Source organism: Balaenoptera musculus, chromosome 1 (assembly GCF_009873245.2).
Source record: "Balaenoptera musculus isolate JJ_BM4_2016_0621 chromosome 1, mBalMus1.pri.v3, whole genome shotgun sequence".
Lineage (NCBI taxonomy): Eukaryota > Metazoa > Chordata > Mammalia > Artiodactyla > Balaenopteridae > Balaenoptera > Balaenoptera musculus.
The window spans coordinates 78,648,509-78,667,405 of record NC_045785.1 but is presented as its reverse complement, the minus strand read 5'-3'; the positions used below and the strand labels follow the sequence as shown (position 1 = coordinate 78,667,405).

The 18,897-nt window shown below is 39.7% G+C and overlaps 1 protein-coding gene across 1 annotated transcript in view; it reads right to left on the bottom strand.

The window, feature by feature from the left end:
• The window catches only part of LRRC8B (leucine rich repeat containing 8 VRAC subunit B), a 70,666-nt gene that overhangs the window by 21,301 nt on the left and 30,468 nt on the right, over positions 1–18,897 (bottom strand). Inside the window, 2 exon segments of the mRNA XM_036853086.1 lie at positions 2,194–2,296; positions 13,414–13,469. The gene's annotated coding sequence lies outside the window, so the exon portion shown is untranslated.

Genomic DNA, 18,897 nt, shown 5'->3' with positions numbered 1-18,897 from the left:
TTCTTCAATCAACATTAGGAAAACTTGTTCTATGCTACTAATTTCTAACGGCCACATTTTGTTACCTTCCAAATGGTCTGAATAAGCTCTCTTTCACATTCCACTCCCAAGTCTGGAGCATCGGTTACAGCCTAAGAGTTGTGTTTCAACCATGACAAGGAACTTCCTTGAGCAAGCACTGCTTTATAAATTATCCCTTAGGATTAGAGGGATGTACCAATTCTATGTTCAGAACAAACTGTGATTTAATACATTATCCCCTTCCCCCCAAGCTCTTGCTTTGTAACTTACGTTCACATCCACTTAGAATATTTAAAAGCTGGCACAAAACGGTAATGGCTTAAAAAATGGATGGGGAAGAAAGCCCCAGTTACAACACTGTGGAAGGGACTCTCTCTCATGTTTATGTTTTGATGGCAAAGGTACTAATAGTATAAATGATTAAGGGGCCCATGCTATTACTGATTTTTGCCTTCAGAAAAACAAAGGTGGATTTTGCATTTTCATATTTAAAGTATTCAGACAATGCTCTTTACAGAAATGATTTATGTAGTATTCAGCCTTACCTAAATCGTTTAAAAAATTGTTAACTAGTAAAATCCAGACCACCTATAAGATGGCACAGAGTAAGACAGATAAAAGGAAATATTTGGATTTATAACAATTCTGGTTAAAAAAAATCACAGTAGCATGGTCATCTTTGCTGGTGGTTCAGGCTGCAACCTTCATCCATGGACTTTCTTGCACTTTTTTGAGTCTTAAGTCTTATCATCTTTCCTGGTCTGAGTTTCTCTCTCTAGATAGCCCTAGTACTGGTAGCACCCCCAAGAAAAACTGTTTTGCTCTCATTAGTCTTTCCTTCAAGGGACTGGGTATCCTGCCTTGAACCCCTAGAATCCCATTACAGAGGCTCTGATACCTATGAATAAGTGTCTTTCTTTTGCTGGTCAGCCCTAACATATTCCTGACCATTCTGACCCTGAACCCTATACCTTCATGCTTCTCCCCCTTGCTAGGGCATCCCAGGATCCTTGATTTAACTACTAGCCTGGAGCACCACTTTCCACCTGCATCCTATAGTATGATGATGGCCATCATCATACTATATGGATTCAACTTCCTCTTAGGACCTATGGCTTGATTAAATAATTTTCCGGGCTTCCTTCCCTTACTCTAGTTTAGTGGGTCTATTTCTAACTCTCAACTCCTCCCCTTCTGCTTCACTCCACTGCAGTTAATCATAACTGGTGTCAAGACAAGACAAAAACCAAAAACAAGAGGATTATATGCGACAGATAGAAAGTCTGGGCTAGACCCAAAATACCATCAACATGACGGAGGAAAGGAGGGCAGAAAAACATTGCTGGATGAACATGTGAAAAATACCTAAGGATTTTAGTTGACATGAATGCATGCATTAAGCTAACTGTGTCATAGCTATTACGCAAAATATAGCTATATGCTATCTTTACGCCAAATATAGCCATAATATGACTATAATCTGTGGCCATATTAAATCATGAACCCAGATAAAGGGGCAACAGTCCTTCTGTGTCTGCCTGGTAAGATCACACCTGGAACCCAACATTCAGTCACAGGTTAAAGACTAATCGGGCAACAAAATAATCAGGAGCTACTTGTCTACGAACCATTTCCTATGGAGGAACACAGGTAATTGATGATATTCAGCTGAGATAAAAGATGACTAGGGGAACCTGAGAATTTATCTTTACATTTTTGCAGGACTACCTCTTGGATTAAAGAATAAGTGGATTTGTTCCAGAGGCAGAACTAGGTGGGTGCACATTTTAGAAAGTGACATTGTGATTTAATTTGTAGTGGAACATCCATAGAAATAGTTCTGTGAAATAGTTCAGGCCCTTCTCCTGCCAGGGCTGAGCTGAATAAGATGACCATCCGTCAAGGATGTTGCAAAGGAATTTCTTGTAATGGATAAAGAAAGTGAATGAGATCATCTCTAAGGGCTCTGCCAGCTCAAATTCTATGGCTTTATTTGTCCCCTCAAAGATGTTGGGAGTTATATTCATTTCAGATACACAACTGAAATTGTAGAAGAATGTAAACACAAACAGCTCTAACAATAAGGGTATTTGACAGACAGCAAATATTTATTCAACAAAGAGCACAGGTCAACATTGGCCAAAACAATATACTTTAAATATTTATACTTACTATAATGAAAAAAAATGAATCCAATAAGTTGACTGTGCTTCAGTCAGGAGGCCTACACCTTTTGAAATTTCTTAGACACACCATCTCTGTGATTGTCTTCATTCTGTGAGAAAGTATAGATATCTTGAAATAGCTGTGGTCATCCAAACAAACAAAATTGGAGATACTGTCGTTAGAGACCCTCTCCATCATAAGACATTACATGGCAAGTGGATTTTCATAGACCAGTTGACTTTTCACACTGGGAGACATTCTGGCAAAGCTATTTATATAAGACCCCATCCACATACCAGATTGCGCTCAGCCTCTGAACTTCCTTAGCTTACAGAGAAGTTTCTACAGAAATTTAGATGTTAACATATTTTAAAATGCTGTATCTACAACACTTAGCTTTTTCCAAGCAGTCTCCATATGCTAATTTCACTCATTCAATCCTCATACACAGTTGGTCTTATTTGCATTTATCAGATGGCCTGTCAAACCATATAATTTCTGTACTTTATCATACATCTAACCAAATGAGACTCAGTGCTCTTAAAATTTAGCCTACTGATTCATTAAATATAGTTACAAGTTAATAACTTTTTAAGACACAGCTCAGAAATATGACTGAAATTCTCTGAAATTATGACATTATTAAATGTAGCTACCCTTTATATTAAAACCTATTGGTTTTTGTTCCTTACCTTATAGGTTAATAAAGTCATTTTAGCATCTACTTCAATCATTTGCAATAGCTTAAATTACATATATACTGATTAGTTTGAAATGTGAGAACATTCTAAAACACACAAAATTTTTAGTTGGGTGTGAAAATTGCATTTTTTAGTGCCTATGTATCCTCTGAAAACTTGTTGAGAAGGTTTATATATTTGCCTGGAAGATACAATCCTTTTCTGGTTTATAAAGTACTCAAAATCCAGCTCAGAGTACTGACCCCAAATTGTATTTACGGTATTTTTAGCAATACTCTTGTAACCTTGTCATTTTCAAAGATCAAAGAGTTAGCATGTCTGAAATTTACTTTGGATTTACCAATCCATGTGTAAAGCCTTCTTTATAATTACTACTGAAGATCAAATTATTTTGCAGGCCAGAAAGCACAGTTAGTGTGTGACAATTCAGCTGTGTATTAATTCATACTTAGCACCACTGGAATATGAGTTTCTTATTCACAATTCATTTTTAAAAGACTGACAACATATGATACACAACTGCATTTATGTGTAGTTAAGCACAATAAAGACATTTGATCTGTGAAACATTTTACATATTCTTCCACTGCATTGCATCTGTAATGTGCCAGGAAAGAATTTATTGCATAACTCCAGAATGCTACCCAGCCATCATGATACTTCCTGCACAATACAGTTTCCTTTAGATATTGCAGATATATTTTCTACTTTAAACACAAAAAGAAAGAAGAGTCACAAACCTCCAACTACAGTAGTATTTTAAAATAATCAGAATGAGAAACTACTATAACTAACCTGTTAGTGAACCACAACTGACTACAAGTTCGCCATATTTATTCTTTCTTATTTTTATTTTATTTATTTTATTATTATTACTTTTTATTTGGCTGCATTGGGTCTTTGTTGCTGCGTGTGGGCTTTCCTCTGGTTGCGGCGAGCAGGGCCTACTCTTCATTGCAGTGCGTGGGCTCCTCATTGCGGGGGCTTCTCCTGTTGTGGACCATGGGCTCTAGGCATGCAGGCTTCAGTAGCTGTGGCACGTGGGCTCAATAGTTGTGGCTCGCGGGCTCTAGAGCACTGGCTCAGTAGTTGTGGCGCATGGGCTTAGTTGCTCCATGGCATGTGGGATCTTCCTGGACCAGGGCTCGAACCCGTGGTCCCCTGCATTGGCAGGTGGATTCTTAACCACTGCACCACCAGGGAAGCCCTGCCATATTTATTCTAACTGAGAATTATTTGTAAAGAATTTTTCCTGTTCATCTTTTTAAGAACTATAAACTTTTCCTCTAATCATCTAATTCAGATTTCCTTTGATGAGTTCCTTGTCAATAAGAGAATAAAAATCTGTTATTAATAATCTAATATCTGTTTTCCTACTTTCAAAATACTTTCATTTACATTAATTTGTTTCATACCTACAACAAACCATTAAGATAAATATTATTCTTCACATTTTAAAAAAATATTTACTTATTTATTTATTTATTTTTGGCTGTGTTGGGTCTTCGTTTCTGTGCGAGGGCTTTCTCTAGTTGTGGCAAGCGGGGGCCACTCTTCATTGCGGTGTGCGGGCCTCTCACTACTGCAGCCTGTCTTGTTGTGGAGCACAGGCTCCAGACGCGCAGGCTCAGTAGTTGTGGCTCACGGGCCTAGTTGCTCTGCGGCATGTGAGATCTTCCCAGACCAGGGCTCCAACCCGTGTCCCCTGCATTAGCAGGCAGATTCTCAACCACTGCGTCACCAGGGAAGCCCCTTCACATTTTAGAAACATGGAAAATAAGGCAGGCCCAAAGGAGTTATCTTGTCCAAGGTGACGAAACTGGCAAGAAAGAGCAACAACTAGAACCCAGGTCCTCAGGCTAAAATCTCAGGCCTTGTCCACACCAGACCACACTGTCCAGACCATTCAATCCAATTAAGCCAGTCTGAGTTCTTTCAAAAGCTAAGAAAAAGTTGAATATTTAACTCCCTCCCCTAACTGCAATGGACTGAATGTTTGTGTCCCTGAAAAATACATATTTTGAAATCCTAATCCCTCAATGTGATAGTATGAGGAGGTGGGGCCTTGGGAGGTGATTAGGTCATGAGGGTGGAGGCCTCATGAATGAGATTAGTGACCTTATAAAGGGGACCCCAGAGAGCTCTCCTGCCCCTTCCACTATGTGAGGAAACAGCAAGAACGTGGCCATCTATGAACTAGGAAGTGAGTTCTCATCAGACACTGAATGTGCTGGTGCCATGATCTTAGACTTCCCAGCCTCCAGAAACTGTGAGAAATAAATGTTTGTTGTTAAAGTCATCCACATCCAGTCTGTGGTAGTTTGCTATAGCAGCCTGAAGGGACTAAGACATCAACTTACCCCAACATCTGCATTATAACTGGGTTCCATTTTAATCTTTGAAAGATAAGGATACAAAGGATATAGCTTTCCGCAATGTCTCCATTTACATACTATATAATCTGCTTTCTCAGCTAGACTTTTTCTACAGAACATTTTCCACTGAACAATTTAAGATTTTATATAAATATATAGCATCTGGATTTAATGATGTATGAAAAGTCTCAAGCATTCCTATATGTTAAATGATGTTAATTTTTCTAATTGAAGTGCTTAACTGGAGAGTTAGAGCATAGCTGTCCTTTGTCATTACAACATTTAATACTGTTTGTGTGTCCAGGAAATTTTTTCCAGACCATATTTTTGCAAACAATGAGGATCCAATCCAAATCAGATCTCTATTTCTAATATACAAATGCACTAAATCAGTTCAAAGAAACAAAGTTAAAAGTAAAGGATTTTATGGTCCTAATCCCATTCCTTTAGCTTTTAAACATTGTTAAAAAATCATAAAAGCTTTTCAAAGCAGATGAATTCATCTGACAATCTCACCCCAAAGTCTCTAAGACTGGAACAACAACACTCAAGTTAGCCAGTCTTTACTTCCCACTAGTCCTTGTTTTACTTTGAAAGCATTTCCAAAACAACCAGTGAAAAAATAAACAAATGATGATCAGATGGTATTTAGAGTCATTGTATGATGAGAACTGGATGCTACTTCAAAGCTCTCTGTCTCTGGCCCCAGGCAGGGACACAGCCAAACAATACAGAATGGGGTTTCTCTATACTACTCTCACTGAAAATTGATTTTAAAATCGCCTTACATCCTTTCAAAATGCTTAGTCCTACTTCTCATCAAGATGTTTCCTGGGTCTGGGCTTCCCTGGTGGTGTAGTGGTTAAGAATCCACCTGCCAATGCAGAGGACACAGGTTCGAGCCCTGGTCCGGGAAGATCCCACATGCCGCAGAGCAACTAAGCCAGTGTACCACAACTACTGAGCCTGTGCTCTAGAGCCCACAAGCCACAACTACTGAGCCCGCCTGCCACAACTACTGAAGCCCGTGTGTCTAGAGCCCGTGCTCTGCAACAAGAGAAGCCACTGCAATGAGAAGCCCGCGCACCACAACAAAGAGTAGCCCCCGCTCGCCGCAACTAGAGAAAGCCGGCATGCAGCAACGAAGACCTAACGCAGCCAAAAATAAAAATATAAAAATGAATAAATTTATTAAAAAAAAAGATGTTTCTTGGGTCTAACATATATCTAACTGCAATTTTATTTTGTCTTTTTTTTTGTTGTTTAATATCTTTACTGGAGTATAATTGCTTTACAATGGTGTCTTAGTTTCTGCTTTATAACAAAGTGAATCAGCTATACATATACATATATCTCCATATCTCCTCCCTCTTGCGGCTCCTTCCCTCCCACCCTCCCCATCCCACCCCTCTAGGTGGTCACAAAGCACCGAGCTCTTTGAGTTCTCTCTCTGAGAAACGATGCATTAGTATCCAGGATTAATTTGCTCCTTTGCTTTATACTATTATAAATAACCCCCTGAACCACTCACTCTTCAGAAAACTGATGACAATTACTTAGCATTTCTCAAGCACTTAAATGATCACTGGCCAGACACTAGCTTTGAGATCTAGAAGGGAACTAGGATTCATCTAGTAAAGTGTTTCTCTAACCTCAACGTTCATCAATCACTGGAGAGCTTATGAAATCACAATGTGATAGGTCCCACCCTTGGAGTTTCTGATTCATTAGGTCTGCATTAGGCCTCAAGAATGTGTATTTCTAACAAATTCCTAGTTAATGTTGATGTTGCTGGTGCAGAGACCACTTCTTGAGAATCACAAATCTAAGACAGTGGTTCTCAACTTCGGCTTCACATTAGAATCCCCTGGGGCACTTTTATAAGAAACTTAAACCCAGGGCCACTCTTAAAGAACACTTTAGTTGGTCTAGGTGAGGTCAGCAATTTTTTTTTTTTCCAAATCTCCCAGGAGGAGAAAGCTCACAAGATAGATTGGCAATGAAATATCTGGGGAAAGTGCCGACCTTTTAAGTCTTCCTGAAGTTTCAGATGTCTAGAGTGCTCCTCCTCCCCACAAACTACAAAGTAACAGCTACCATCAACTAGAGGAACCTTCAGAGACTCAGGTGTACGGTAGGGGAACACTGAGTCACTGAGCTAGAGAGATTTGCAGGATGGATTTGAGGAGAAGGATTAGAAACAAGGGGGTGGCTGAAAGGCTATTTCAATCACGTGGGCCAGAAATAATACGGAGAACTTTTGTAATATATTTGAAAAGAAAGCAGTGAATGAAATAGTCACTGTAAATGAAAATTCAATGCCACTTAGCAACATCAAATGTCCTAAGAGAGGTCCATGGAGAAACAGGGTCAAAAGGATTCCGATTCTGATCCTATGGTATTATAGGATCTTCCACAGTTTATAGCACATGGTGTACAGTAAGTATTTGCACAATAAATAACTGAACGTACAAAAATGCAGAAGGCAGAAGAATATTTCGTTCACATGTTAGGCAGGGTGTATCTAAGATGATTAAGCCTTTCCACAGAGAGGCTAGAACTTGGAAGCATATAGATGGGAAGGATTTTGGCTAACTATTCTGCATATTCCAAACCTCAACAGCTTAAAAATAGTTTTATTTCTTGTGATTCTGTGGGTGGTTCTTTTATTTCCTGGTGTTGGCTGGCACAAAGATGGCTGGAAGGTCCAAAATGTCCTCATTCATCAGGTTGGTAGTTGGTGCTGACTGCTGGCTGGTACTTTGTGTGAGACTTCTTGTGGCTGTTCGAGTGTCCTCACATAGCTTGGTGGTTGGGTTCTAAAATAGTGCATTTCAAGCAAAGAGGCAAAACCTGCAGTTCTTTCATGGGATAGCTCTCAAAGCTACACGGTGTCATGTCCACTATATTCTATTGGTCAAAGGAGTCAGGTACCAGCCCAGATTCAAGGAGGCAAATGCCTCCTCTCAGTGGGAAAAGAGGCAAAGAATGTGCAGCCGTGTTTAATCCACTGCAGTCTACTCTCTGCCCACAAATGATTTACATTCCTCTCACATGAAAGCCTCACCCTCTGCCAAGCCCCCCAAACGTTTCATTCTGCTATGGCATCAAGTTCAGGCTTGAAGTCTAGGATCTTGTCATCTAAATCATATCCAGGATGCTATGGGACAACACCCTTAAGATTCTTAGAAGCCCTTCTATCTAGCTGAGAAGAGGCACTGCCTTAAATCTTTTTGAAGTCTTAATACAGGGTCCTATACCTGTTGCCTGGCTTTTATTTGTACCTTAAGACCAAATTTTACTGCACTAGTGCTGCTCTGGATCTGATCTTTCAACCTGAGGCCGTTTCTTACTTCGAAAGAAACAGTTTTATTCACGACCCCAGAAAATTCTGGATTGGAAATATGTCCTCTAAAGTCTACTTAAAATCTGAACCGTTTCTTCTATAATTAATCTCTCTCTTACAATACTTTGGTCATAAGTGGTTTTAAAAAGTCAATTGGTACTTCCAAAATTCTGCTGGGAAATCTAAGCTAGATCCACAAATCGGTTAGGTTCATTTTCTATCTTCCATGTTACTGTAAGTGTCAATCTTAATTTTTTTGTCAATACATAACAAGGGTACCATTTTATATCCTCCAATAGCAATTTCCTCACTGCTCTTCGAGCCACCATTAAGAATCTTCTGGGACTTCCCTGGTGGCGCAGTGGTCAAGAATCTGCATGCCAATGCAGGGGACACAGGTTTGAGCCCTGGTCCGGGAAGATCTCACATGCCATGGAGCAACTAAGCCTGTGAGCCACAAGTACTGAGCCCGCACGCCTAGAGCCGGTGCTCCACAACAGGAGAAGCCACTGCAATGAGAAGCCCACACACAGCAATGCAACTAGAGAAAGCCCGCGCACAGCAACGAAGACCCAACGCAGCCAAAAATAAATAAATAAATAAATTTATTTTTTAAAAAAAGAATCTTCTTTTTAAAAAACTTATTTATTTATTTATTTATGGCTGTGTTGGGTCTTCGTTGCTGCGTGCGGGCTTTCTCTAGTTGCAGTGAGCGGGGCCTACTCTTCGTTGCAGTGCACAGGCTTCTCTTTGCGGTGGCTTCTCTTGTTTTGGAGCACAGGCTCTAGGCACGCGGGCTTCAGTAGTTGTGGCACGCGGGCTCAGTAGTTGTGGCTCGCGGGCTCTAGAGTGCAGGCTCAGTAGTTGTGGTGCATGGGCTTAGTTGCTCCACGGCATGTGGGATCTTCCCGGACCAGGGCTCGAACCCGTGTTCCCTGCATTGGCAGGTGGATTCTTAACCATTGCGTCACCAGGGAAGTCCAATAATCTTCTTACTTCCCCTTCAGGTTCACTGCTACCTGGTCTCAAAGCCAATGCCAGATGTTTTCTTGTGGCAACACCTCACTTCTAGGCACCAATTTTTGTTTTGGTTCTTTATTGCTATGTAACAAGCCATCCCGAAACGTAGCAGCTGAAATAACCATTCATCATTTCTGATGAATCTGTGGGATGATGAGGCAGTTCTGTTTCATGTGGTGTTGGCTGAAGGTCCAAAATGCCTCAGTCACAGGGCTGGCATTTTGGCTGGCTGCTGGCCTGGAGCTCAGCTTCAGCTAATGACCAGGGGCTTTGTCACTCCTCCACACATGGCTGTTTAGGCTGCCTCAGAGCAAGGTGACTAAGTTCTAAGTAGGAACATTACAAGCACACAAAAGCAGAAGCTACAAATCTCCTTAAGGTCTAGCCTTAGAAATTACTCCACACCATTTCTTCCTTTTGATGGGGCAAAAAGGAAACAGATCCAGCCCAGATTCAAAAGGAAGGGAAATAGACTCCATCTCTTGATGGGGAAAATCACAAAGTATTTGCAGCCATCTTTAATCCACTATAGGAAGTCAAGAGCATTTAAGTAGTAGATAGTGCCACAGAAATGAATTAATTCTTTGAAAGAATTTAGTGAGTGAAGAATAGAATCTCTCTCCCCTTTATAACATATCAGATGAGGAAGGACTATCAGACAAGGAAGAGTAAAGGGGGATAGAATAGCAGGGTCAGTGAGGTAAAAAAGCAGCACAGTGTTTCTGGAGCACAGAAATCAAAGGGTCTGACATCATAGTCAAAACAGAGAAACCAAAGGAGAATAGTGATGTGTAACTATCATTCTGCAGCTTCTTACACAAAGCTGTAGAGTGGAAATGGATCTGTGAAACAATCAGATAATATGCTAAATATTAGAAAAATTACCCGTTATCATCTAAAGTCCCAGGAGAAAGTTACTGAATACGACAATTAAGAGCACGTGAACAACTCTAGAAATCCTAATTAAATCGGAGTTGTTGAACTTTAAGGAACATTGTTTCACTATTCCTTGTTTCTGATGGTTATGAAATACATCGTGCATTTAATTTAGATGGTAATTGTGTTTTTAGGAAAAGACCTCTCAATTCTTTGATGCTTTAAGTAAGCTACCAGATTATCTAGACTACATTTAAAATGAAGAGAAGCTGCAGTCCTATTACTGTAATATTAACACTAGAGCATAAGCCACCAGTGGCTACATAATTCCGAGAATCTGTAAACAGACAGCAACTTCAAACCCTTCTCCGCCATCTTCATTGTTCATAAAACTGTTCTCCTGACCCCCTCCCATCACCCCAGAGTCAGCAAGCCATAAAGTCGAGCCAAACCCAGTCCCTGTGCAGTCCCTGGGGAATCACACACGCTCTCCTTTCAAATGACTGGCCGATAGCAGTGATCATCAGTCCATTTGCTTCTACAGTAATTCTTCCATAGGTGACCTACCTTTCACAGCAGCAGAATCACATGGACTGTTTAACCCAAGAAGAAACCACAGAGATCAGAGTCTAACTCTTCACACATAAGGAAACTAAATTTCAAAGATGTTCAAGCAGCTTCTCTAGGGTCACAGGGTAGTAGAACATGGGCTTAAGGCCACCTTGCCTAATTTGAAAAGAACTGGGAGGTTGAGAGCATTGCTTCTGGTCACCTAGCCTAAGTAATAATAGGGCTTATTAATAAAATAAAACAGGGGTTTGGAACATGAAGTTGCAAAACTAGTCCAGAACATTTCTGTGTTATAATTTTTTAAAACTATAAATCAAAATGAGATTTTTTTTTTTTTTTTTTAGCTCTGGGACACACAAACCAGTGTATTCTAGAAATACTTAAACATATGATTAAGCCACTAGTCTTAACCCTTTCTCTAAAGTTAACATTTATATACATTCAATTATGGAGGTTAGGACTACAAAGGCATACCAAGGAAATATGAGGCCTTGTTTCTGCTTTCATGGGATTTACAATCCTATTGTGGAGAGAAGACATGCATAGTTGAGAGTTAGCAGCACCATCTTATACTGTCATTTCAGTGCCAAAATGAGTGGGATGATGGCCAAAAGTAAGCACTGCATTCGGTTCTACACAAACAAAATATCCAAAGAGAATGGGTGAAACGCTACTGAGAATGGTAAAGCAGTACTTGTCAAACAAAGGTCAGGATTTAGTCTGTTCATGCAACAAATATTTAGAATGTCTACTATGTGCCAGGCAGAGTTCTAAGTGTTAGGGAAATATAGATGTGCAAGACAGACAAGATCCCTGCTCTCAGGGACCTTACTGTGTAGTAAGGAAAGAGAGAAAACCAAATACACACACATGATAAAATCAGAAATGTTATGAAGAATACATAGCTACTTTAGACTGGGGAGTGAGGAAAGGCCTCTTTAGAAGGACTACCATTAGAACAGGGATCTAAATGGAGCCTACCAGATGATGATACTGGGTAAGATCATTCCAGGGAGAAGGAGCAAGAAGCTTAGGATGTGTGCAGATCAGAAAGGAGGACACCTGGCTGGAATGTCAGAAGCCTGGGGAAAGTAGAGTAACAGAGGGCCTGCAGTCAAGATAAAGAGTTAGGATAGTAAGTAGTATAGGAGTGGTGGAAAAGCCACTGAAGAGTCATAAGGAGAGAAGTAGCTGATCTATTACTAGCTTTTAAGAATTCACAGTCAACTCAATGAATCAGCAGGGAAATGCGGATATACTCGAGAAGTCCAAGTATCTACCTTCATCTGTAAAAAGAAAGGTGTTCAGAATACAGCAGGGGATAGATCCACTGTCCTCACCACTGCTTTACCTGGACTCTATGTTCAGAGCTGGGTGACACAGCTTTAAGACATATGTCATATCCACACCACTGGAGAGCCATGCAATTTAATACAGTGTACAAATTAATCATTCATCATGTCAAAGTCAAAAGCTCTGCCACAGAGCTAATTTAAGATTAAACTTCCACAACTGTAAAAGATGAATGATGTTTGCAGGAAGCAACAGGATATAGAACTTGTTTATTTCTGACTTACCTACTCTAGGAAAGCATGACCATGTTTTCATTACGGAAACATGGCAAACCAATTCTATACATTAAAAATGCTACCCTAGGGACTTCCCTGGTGGCGCAGTGGTTAAGAATCCGCCTGCCAATGCAGAGGACACGGGTTCGAGCCCTGGTCTGGGAAGATCCCACATGCCACAGAGCAACTAAGCCCGTGCACCACAACTACTGAGCCTGCATGCCACAACTACTGAAGCCCACGAGCCTAGAGCCCATGCTCCACAACAAGGGATGCCACTGCAATGAGAAGCGCGCACCGCAACGAAGAGTAGCCCCCGCCCGCCGCAACTAGAGAAAGCCCATGCGCAGCAACGAAGACCCAATGCAGCCAAATTAATTAATTAATTAATTAATTTTAAAAAATGCTACCTTAAACAAAAATCAGAAAAATATAGACATGGAGTCATGGAATCTAAGTCTCTCATAGACATTTATTATATTCCTTAGATCTTTAATGTTAAAAAAATGACAAATATCAAACACATACACGTATCCTTTCCTACCTACAAAGCCAACAAAGGATAGGAAGATGACATTTTACCAAAATGTATACAGATTTAATTTTCTGTTTAATTGGTTTAAAAACATCAAACGGACTTTACTCAAAACATCTGTAAGAATAGTAATCTCTTTTTACACACTAAGTATTCAGTACTTATTTGCCCCAAGCTACCAGTGTAATAGTAATTATCTTTACCATGTGTTCACAATTCAGAATATTAATCTTACCCTATGAATGCCTGGTCAACCGGAAACTCTGCAATTAGTTTCTATTTGAAAAATTCCTAAAGAGAAATCATAAACATATTGTTATATTTTATGCATCATAGGACTTTTTATCCACTTTAAAGACAATTTTATCCACTTTAAAGACAATTTATCCACTTACGTGGTTCTAAAGTTTCAAACAGCTATAATAACTTTATGAAACATATAAAAGATAACTTTTTTAAAAAGCCACTGCTGTTAAAGAGATCACTTTCTGACCTCTTACAAAAGGTGTCAAATAAAACCCAGGGAGAGAAACAAAATCACTGTCACAAGCTACACATTTAATCCCATCAGCATGGCAATTTACAAGGCATAAAATATGAACTTTAAATTTTTAATGAAGAATGAGGTAAGCATTATGAGGCACCACTCATTTTATAAATAAAAGATAGAAAAACTCATTGAAAATATCTATGCTTCTTACAGAAAATAGGAAAACATGGGGAAAAACAACTTAATGTTTAGGATTGTTTTCCCCTTCCAGTTTTGTTTTTGTTTTTGCTGGCCTGCTAGTTTTACACAACTATGCCATTATAAAATTCAGTGTTATGATATTGAGATCTCTTTTTGCCTCATCATTTCTCAGAGGCTTTCTCGATGTTGTTGTAGTTTCTCGAAACGTCATTTTTGAAGCATAATAGTTCATACATGGCTATGTCATAGGTTACAAAATCATTTCCCTACTGAATCTTGTTTTCCCTTTTTATTACTAATAATGCTGTAAACATCTCTAACTCTGTTCATATGATTTCCTTTGCATAGACCTCCAAAAGTAAGAGTAATAGATCAAAGAGCATGAACATTTTAAGGCTTCTGATATATAACATCCAATTACTTCCCAAGAAGATTATACTAATTTTCTTTCCTGTAAACAATATGAGTAGTACCCTCACCAGATGCGGGAATCATCATTAAAAAGAAAAGTCTTCGCTAATTCCACACATGAAAAGGATCTTGTTGCTTTATTGTGCATTACTTTGAATTGGGTTGAATGCTTCCCAACATGTTTTAACGATGAGTTTCATTCCTCTTTTCTGTTTCACATTTACCTAAACCAGAGTAATATTTTGCGGAGAAGATATAAATGCAGAACTTAATGAAAGCTCTCTCACAATGACAACTTGTCATCTCAGAGTGCAGCCATTGCTGTCAAGTAAAAAAACAAAATGTAGCTCAGTTTCTTTATCCAGCCTAAAATCAAATCACTCAAACTAATTTTAGAAACAACAGCAAACATTATCACCTTTCTTCCTCCCCAGCAGCGAACCAAAGTATAAGTTGCAAGAATGAAATGTGAAAGTACTAAATGGCGACGCTTCTAAGAATAGAAATAAACAGTCCATATTAGGCAAGATCAAAACAGGACTTGGACTGTCACAGTAATTGTGACAGACCCAGCTGCCGAGGAAGCATCAGTGGGCTCCCCAGCTAGCTATGCTGGATGGGGGTTATAAAACCGGCTTTACCTACCCTCTGAAAAACATTTACTCTCCCCAGAGGCAAGACACAAGATGTGTATTTTCACTGAAAAAATCAATTCCAAGATAACCTAAAAAAATGTATCCTGGAAGATTTGGAGATGACAAGCCTAACACTGAGAGCTCCCTTTCTCAAATAAGAGCTCCTTTCAGAAGGTTCCCAGTGAGGGACACAGAAGGGAACGCTCCCAAGTGACTGTGGATTAAGGAACAATAGGGGGTAATCAGCTTTCTGATAGAAAAACAAAACGCCCCAAGGCTTTTACTTTGAAAACTGAGAAGTCTGGGTGCTCTTATTTCCTTCTGGTCAGTGGAGACAGCGGAGATTGACAAAACAAACTCCTTTGTAGTAAAAGCAAAGGCCTACTATAAAATCTTAGAATCTGAGAAAGGCTTTCCATTTGGGAGAATTTGTCTTTCAGTGATAGATTCCTTTTAAGATTTAGCAAGAAGTCAAGAATCTTTGCAGGTCAATATGGCAAGAATCCCTGCAATGTCACACTTATTCAGCCTGCCTTGTGCAATTCCATAAGATTAAGGCTTTAGGTTGCGTAAAATTAAAGTATCCTATTTTCATCAATTTGAAAGGTTCAGACTCTGAATACCAGGTTTACTGAAGAGAAGGACATTTCACTTCACCATCGGTCCCACCCTAGGATCACTCCATGAATCACCGCCATGAGCCACACTGACCTCCACAGGCTGCGTTCACTGCTCTTCCCTCTGCTTTCCTGGAATACTTTATCAATAGTTCTCTCACACTGTTTCATGACATGTAATAAGCTACTGCCTCAAGTTCCTTGAGGACTGGGGCAGAATCTCATTTACCTATATTCTCAGGATCTATCCCAGCATCTCTTTCCGAGGCTAGGTTAAGCGCCTCGATATTACGGCAGCTTCCCTGTACCAATTCATCAATGGGGTGTTGAAACATCTTTGGAAAGTTAGCTAAATTAAACTAAAATAGTATCTACCAGACTTTTCTCAGGGATTGTTCAGAATGTGGTTGGAAGGAAAGACAAAGAGTCTGCTACTTCTGGTCAGTTGAGATCCTGGCAACTGGCAGAAGTGGGAACTACAGGGGCTCTTTGGCTACCCTCTTCTCTCTCATACAGCTCCTGGCTTCTCTTAAAAATGTGAACAAATATTTAACGAATAGCAGTCTGAAGTGACATCAAATCATTAGCCTGCCCAGAGTAACAAGTTAATAGCCCACCTAGGGTGCTCCCATGTCCCAGTTCTGCCCCTGCGCTCATCATAAGTATTGAGTAAGCAATTATTGAGTGAACCAATAATACCAGATCAGGTTTCCCCACCCAGTTAGGAACCAAGGGTATGGAGGAGCAGGCCTGGCTCTCTGAAAGATCTGTGCACACATCTGGGGTACAGACACGGTGGGCCTGGAAGGGTGATAAACAAAGCAGTGGGGACAGAGCCTCAGGCGTTTCCATCTGCTCCTGACAGGCACAGAGATTCAGAGGCAGACGCTAAGCCTTAACCCTTCAGAAAGAAAGGAGAAAATTTCAAATTTGCCAGCTTACTCACCAAACATGACATCTGACAAATCTGAATGCAGAAGTGCTGTCAAATTCAGCCTGACTGGCTACATTATAATGACAGTGAGTCAATTTGAATCAGTGATGGATCAATGGATAAATGCCACAGCAGTCTTAAATGACCTTAATATCACATCAAATTATAATTTCAAAATTCTTCTTTTGTACAAATTAACAGTATAATGCAACAGGAATAATGCTGGGACCAGCGGAAGCATCAAGATACCACCCAACAAGGATACCGTGTGCCATGCTGTTCTGTGCCCATTTCTTGTCCAGTCTACCTTCCCCCAACACCACAGGCTCTGGGAAGGTAAGGACTTTCCTTGTCACCCAGGGCCTGCCACATATTAGATGCTCCCTAAGTATCGTAGTTCCACAACCCTGTGTGCTATTATCAAGCTAACAATATTTCAGGTACAGGGATGGTTTCAGTCTCATAAAAGCAGTAACTTCTGATAGTGAATCACTATAAGGAATGCTATATCTGCTCGACCATATTGTTAACCCAACAACAAAAATCAAATTGCCATGCATTGCAAATCAGACTAGTGTTTACGTCAAGCTAACTTCTAACCACAAAACACAAAAGTTTAATGTTCACCAAGTACTGAATGACCGTTAAACACAAAAGATGTTTAAAATAAACACTGCTACTCACTCAACCCCCTCCCCCGCACCCCCAACAAGTACTTGTTCCATACCTGGTGCTTCTTTGGCATCGAGCGAATGGTGAGTGTTCTACCGTTTCTATTAAACTGCATCACAAATAGCTGGTCAGATGCCTCCCTGCCTCTCACTATGAGCTCTTAGAAGAGTTCAGTGTGCAAGACAGGAGCTAACACACAAGAGATTCTCAGTAATTGTCTGTTGAATGGAGAAAGGTGGTGGGAGGTGGAAAGAGGAAAGCTACCATTTACTGGGCACTTAGTGAGGTACGTATTATGACCTCAACTCTAACGGTGGGAAAGGTGAAGATGGGAGGAACTGAGAAGCTTGCTCAGGCTCAAGCTCACAAAGGAGAAGAATTCACACCAGCTCTAAGAGCCATCTGCTACACCACCTCTCCAATAAGCTATGTTAAAAGGAGTTTTACATAGAATGTGACATCACTTAAAAAAACACCGACAATCTATCTTTTAGAGAAACTGAAAGACACAATCTAAAAATCAGATCTATATAGTTTTCCTGTTCATTACTCAGTATTCCATCTAGTGAAACAGAATCAACAACTGCTCCCTCCATCCTGCTTGCCTCTATTAAGTAATTAAGATCAACATGAACAGGAGTGCATCCTACTGGCACAACCTCTTACGGAGAAACATTCACCCACCCCTGTAACGACAAGAGGAATAACCCAAGTTTAATCTGTATTTAAATGATCTTTTACATGGGTTTTCTTCCTGGCCTTCCTATTAAAATGTGGTTAAACTAAATTTATGCCATATCACTTAAATACGACCTTCTTTCTGAATGACTTAATAAAGAAGTATCGCATGTCTTCAATCTGTTAGTTACTTTGTTAGGCTTAGTGCTTACCTGACACTTTTAGGAGGAAGGGAGTATAGCAGAATGGTTAAGATCAAGTTCTGACTGTGTCATTTACCACCTGCTTGATCTTAGATAAACTAAGTATCAATTTTCTCATCTGTAAAAGAGAGATAATAATGGAGTTGTTGTAAGAATTAAATGAGATAGCTATAAACCTAATGTTTAGCATAGCAGGAGGTACAAAGTAAATGCTCAAAAATGACAATTTATTAACTGAGTAGTAGGTTTATTTAAAGTGAATTCTTTAAAGGTTGGCTTTAAATTACCCTGTAAAGAGAAACAAGACTGGATATTAGGGGGTTTGGTTTTCCACCCAAGCCAGAGATTTCCATGCCACGTTTTGCAATGTGTCACATGACTCCAGTTACTAGAAAGTGTTGTGCAATATAAATATAAATGTAATTTACCTCTATTATTTAATATATGACACATAGGGAAGACCAAGTATCGTGAAGCCAAAACAATACAAGGTGATGCAACATTTGTAAAAAGTTAACCTGTGCAAGTACCCTCTACTTTTTGATGCAATGCCTGTCTTCCCAATCAAGATTCATGCTGCAGACAAGTCAGATATAGCCAGAATCACCCAAGGCCATGTTATAAAATCTATAATCACAGATGCACAACAATGTGAATGTGCTTCATGCCACAGAACTGTATACTTTAAAATGGTTAAAATCGTAAATTTTATATTACATATATTTTACCACAAAAAAAAATCTATCATGTAAAACAGGAAGACTGTTCTGCTTTAAAATGAACACAAATGGATTACACAAAATAAATATACAGCGGGCCCCCATGTACTAGAAAACATACCAACACATAAAAATATTATTTTACTGTGTCAAATTTGC